This window comes from Echinops telfairi, unplaced genomic scaffold (genome assembly GCF_000313985.2).
Source record: "Echinops telfairi isolate 266 unplaced genomic scaffold, ASM31398v2 ScPeMD7_20;HRSCAF=75, whole genome shotgun sequence".
NCBI classification, from domain to species: domain Eukaryota; kingdom Metazoa; phylum Chordata; class Mammalia; order Afrosoricida; family Tenrecidae; genus Echinops; species Echinops telfairi.
The window spans coordinates 3,638,227-3,643,408 of record NW_022103917.1 but is presented as its reverse complement, the minus strand read 5'-3'; positions in this window follow the sequence as shown (position 1 = coordinate 3,643,408).

The window sequence follows — 5,182 nt, the reverse complement described above, 5'->3', positions numbered from 1 at the left end:
ACGTCTCCCTTCACCCACTTTTCTGTTGTCCATCCCCCAGGGAGGAGGTTATATGTACGTCCTTGTAATCGGTTCCCCCTTTCCACCCCACCCTCCCTCCACCCTCTGGTATCGCCACTCTCACCACAGGTCATTTAACTGGCTCTATTGATCTCTCTTGCTCCCAGATAGTGCTACCTTCTTCCTCTGAGGAAAACAGCTACTTGTACTCTTTCTATGGTACATGGGTTCTGTCTCAGGTCTTAAGTATTCATCTACTTTTATGACTTATATATCTTCTTCTTTCCTGTAATGTATAAAAGCAAAATATTTGTTGCTTAGAGAACATCTGGCAGCTACCCATCAAGATGACTTTAAGTGGGCTTCTCTGTTAGAATTGGCTGCAATAGTCAAACTAGAAAATGACTCTTCTTTTTTTCTCTCTTTTTCACAGTTGTATTGGCACTTCATCCAAATGAAAAACAATTCAATAGTTTAATCATACCAAGAAGAATTTTACAATCGTTACTACAATCATTTTAGGACATTTTCTTCTTCTGTGTACTTGTTCTTTTTAAGTGTATTTTTTTCTCTTAAATTTTTTATTAATTGAGTTAATACCTCCATCATGCCATTCCTAAGATTTCGCTGCCCAAGGGCAACATCTGGAAGGCTGACCAAAGTTATTAATAATTTTAACCACAACCTTTTTTGGGGGGACAAATAAAATTCATTGTCTATAGGCAAACCTTTTATAACATTAGAAATACTATTATGATGTAATGCCAGATCTAAGGGGATTCTCAAAGGAAGAATTCAAAATAGAATTTTGAATCCCACCTTTGTGATGTGTGATCATTTTAGGAAGTGAATCCCTTTAGCTTATTCTGCCTTCAGAGGCTCTTGGGTGACTTCCTACCACGTTTGGAATAAGCCAAATTCCTTCTGAGTCTTACAGGGCTCCTCTTGTTCTGCCTCCCGAGTCATCTCCTCCGACTCCCTACACAGCGCACACTGCTCTAGTCTTTCTGGACTTGCCACAGTTTCTTAAACAAACAAGCTGTTCCTGCCACAGGGCTGTGATCGTTGATGTTGTCTTTGTCAGAAAGGCTCTTTCCCCCACCTCACTCAATTCTCTGTTCCAAAGTCACCTTCTCAACTTGAAAGAGATTTACCTTATTTGAAATGGGCCTCATCCACATTGTATCATTGCTGATTTTCCTCACCTTGCTTTTCGTTAGTGTTCAAATTATCCGAAATTAGCTGGCTCACTTTACTCAGTATTTGCATTTTGACTCATATCCAATCCCAAAGGAGAGGGGCCTATTCAGGCCTGTATCCCAAGATCTGAGAATTGAGCCTAGGGCAGCAGGTTTGTTATTGGCATATATTTGTCATGCTGAAAAGGTATGTGAATACCCTCATTGTGAAAAGGACAGAACGAATTTGGATAGCTTAATGCTACTGAGAGTATTCATGACCCATTTGTGCGATAGTTACACTTCATGGGTTCAAACCTTTCAGCTTTTTTTGCTGGGAAGCAGATCCTCTAGCCAGGTATTTTATATGACAACAAAAGTGACTATAGAACATGGAGTGATCGCATTAAAATTTGTTGTCATCAGAAGATGTAAAGCTGCATGTGCCTTTTCCCTCCCTGTTTGATTAAAGAATCCATATTCACAACCAAGATAGATTATCTCATGTTCTTCATCAAAGGGATGCTCAGACTTGTCCTAGACATAAAAACATTAGTATATAGAACTCCAGAGAACAATCACTTGGTCAAAACCACGTTATGCTTAAAAATCACATCAAAGTTCATTTTGTTTCACTTCTGATTGATATGAGAGAAGGGTTTCATGTAGGTTTAATTAACAGTCTTCAAAACCTCACTTCTTACAAGTGACCCCACTGCCATCTAGTCAATTCTGACTCAGAGAACTTCTATGCTCTCTGCCACGGAGTCCATTCGGATGTATAGGGTTTCCCAAGCTTTGTAAAATCTCTACAGAAGCAGACAAGAACTGCTTTTTTGCCTCCCCCTAATGACTGCCTTAAGATATCAGTTGGCTTCCCCCAGGCCGAGCGTCTTCTTCCAAAGAGGAGCTGGTGGGATGGAATTACAAACCCTGTATTAACAGCCCAACACTTATTCTACTGTGCCCTCAGGGCTCATAAATGACTATGAGACAAGATAGAACTAGTCCTTAGGGTTTCCCAGGCTGTAAATCTTTATGGGAGCAGAAAGCCTCATATTTCTCCCATGGAGCAAAGGGTGGGTTTGAACTGCAGACCTTGTGGTCTGAGGCTGAATGTTAAGTCCACAGCACCACCCGAGCTCCTCCTTTACTATATATATATATATATAGTATATATATATATATATATATAAGAAACTATATATATCTCGCAATTCAGGCAGGTCCTGTCTGCTATCCCATTTTAGCATATATGTGCATGTGTATGTATTTGTGAGATCCCTAAAATATACATATATAGGTGTGTGTGTGTGTGTGTGTGTGTGTGTGTGTGTAAAGTCTGGTGACATAGTGGATTACACATTGAGCTACTAAACACAAGGTCAGTGGTTCAAACTCACCAGGTGTTCCAAAGGAGAAAATTGAGGCTGTCTACTTCTGTAAAGATTGAAAGTCTTAGAAGCACAAAAGGGAAGTTCTACTCTCTCCTACAGGGTTGTTAGGAGTCAGAATCAACTTGGAGGCTGTGTGTGTGTGTGTGTGTGTGTGTGTGTGTGGTGTGAGAGAGAGGTTAGAGAGATATTATAAAGACTCATATTAAAAATTTAATATATATCATTCTATTTTTTATTTAATCATTTTATTGAGAGCTCTTACATATATAAAAACATTATATAGTCCAATCACATCATACAGTACTGTACAATTGCTAACACAATTCATTTCAAGGCATTTTCTTTTTCCTTGAACTCTTCTATATCAGCTCCCCTTTATCCCTTCCCTACCCCCCTACCCACTTCAGGAACCCTCTATTTATTTTTTTCCCCTATCACAGTTTTTTTTAATTCTATCTTTTTCATTATGCATATACATATACACACATTGCATCTGTATAACACATATGTATGAAACTGTATGCATTGCAATATATAAATTGCTAAATATAATATATGTGCATATGAATAGGTATAAACGTAACACATAAACCTGCATACATTCACATGCAAATAAGGAGTGGGGTTTGGGGCTTTGTTTTAATTGAAATACTATTCTACACACTTTCTTTTTTTAACTTTTGGAAATTCTCCCTAGTCATCTGGGAAAACACTAATTCAAATTTTTATCAAGGACTCCATAAATTCCCTGGGAAGGTACACTAAGGGTCATATGATAACTTCCAATTGGATTGCTCTCCACTTTGTTTTGCAATGAATAATCTAATATTCAATAGTGAATCCAGTTGTTTTCATATTGATGGCATTGAGTCAGAAGAACTAATTTTACAGATATTGCCAGGTAGATTTCCAGAAAGATTGTAGTAGACTCCATTTCCACCCTACTATGGGTCTCTTTTTGTTTATTTTCCCACCAGCAGTAACTATTACTTTTTCCAGTTCGATGGGTGTAAAGTCATACTTTTGGTTTTGCTGTAATTTGCATTTCACTGACTACTTATGAATCTGAACGTGTTTGGAGACTGTTTTGATTTATCACTCTGTAAATAGCGTCTACGCACCTATTGACTACATATTGTTTTCCTGAGGGGAGGTGGGTAGGAGGGAGTTTATTGCCATTAACAAGGGGTCTTCGAATTACAGATATTAATTGTTTGTCATCTGTCCTCAAACTATATTCCATCAAAATGGAGTAGCCCCATTCACTTCAATCTTTCACTTTACAATTTATAAGAATCCTGGAGAGCAAACAAGTATACAGATGCTCAGAGAGAAGGTAGCAGTCTGCCACAGGTGTTCTTATTGGCTGCTTTTTGTCATGCTGCTGAGACATCCAACCAAGAACTGCTAGCAGGCAGAGAGAGAGAGAGAGAGAGAGACCGCCCCCACCCCACAAAAAGCTGGTTGCTCCTGGCCAAAAGACCATGACATCTTGAGCTGACAACAGGCACTTCTGACTGTACACTGCAACACCCATCCTCCCCTTTCCCAACTGTTTAGCTGGGCAGAGGAGGAATTTTTTCTTCCATCCCAGGCAGGCAAAGTGATTCCCCTTCAAGGGTAATATGCACAGGGTTGAGGAGGGAATGAGCCTCCAGTCCGGTGCCTGGCAGAAGGGCACAGTACTCTAATTCTCTTGTTGGGTGATGTAGACAGGTCTTTCCACCCCACCCATACCCCGATTCAGTAGAAGCAGGAGCCACTCTGATTTCCTTTCCAGGGCTCAGAGGTAAGCTGATAACTCCAGGCTCTCCAACACCTTGCATTTGGTCACTTCCAGAATTTCTACTCCTTTTACAATGCAAAATGCTGGTCATGAGATAGTATAACTAATTATCAAAGTAAAAATATATGAAAAAAAAACTTGATGTGATAAATAACACTGTATAAATATTCATGAAACATAGAGACTAACAGAAAACATTACAAATATACCATCTCCTCAGAAAAACCAAATGGTGAAAAAGGAAATGTTTCTAAGTAGAGAGGTATTTCAAGTAATTGAGAAGAAATGAGCGGATGAGCGGATTAACCTTTCTGCAATTCCTAATGGAAAATGTGCAAAGGTGAGGATCACCAGTGAGCCAGAACCAGCGCAAAGGAAGACAAACAGACATTACTTGTTTCTTGATGGAGTCGTACAACACCATCCAGAATGTGGTCTTGTGAATGAAAGAAAAAAAATCAAGTGAAAAGAAACCCTTATTCTTAACATTTCTACTCTTATCGATTTAATAAAATAACATGGGTCAAAGGAGGAGGTATGTTTAATTGCTTCCATGAAGTTGCTGCTTTGCCATGAGTCTAGAAGAACTCAGTTGCTAAACACGTTCACCAAAGATTCTGTAGAAGAATCCTGATCAAAAGAGGGACAATGTGGAATGGAATTTGATGTTCACATAAGACTTTTCGCATTGCCTTTCTGGAACTGTGGAGGGTGGAAAAACCCCTGGATCATTTAGCTGAGCAAATCTTTAAAACTTGAAACAAAGATATCTCCTGAAGTCGTCTAAACAAGGGGCCATCTAACTGAGAAACAACAAAGCC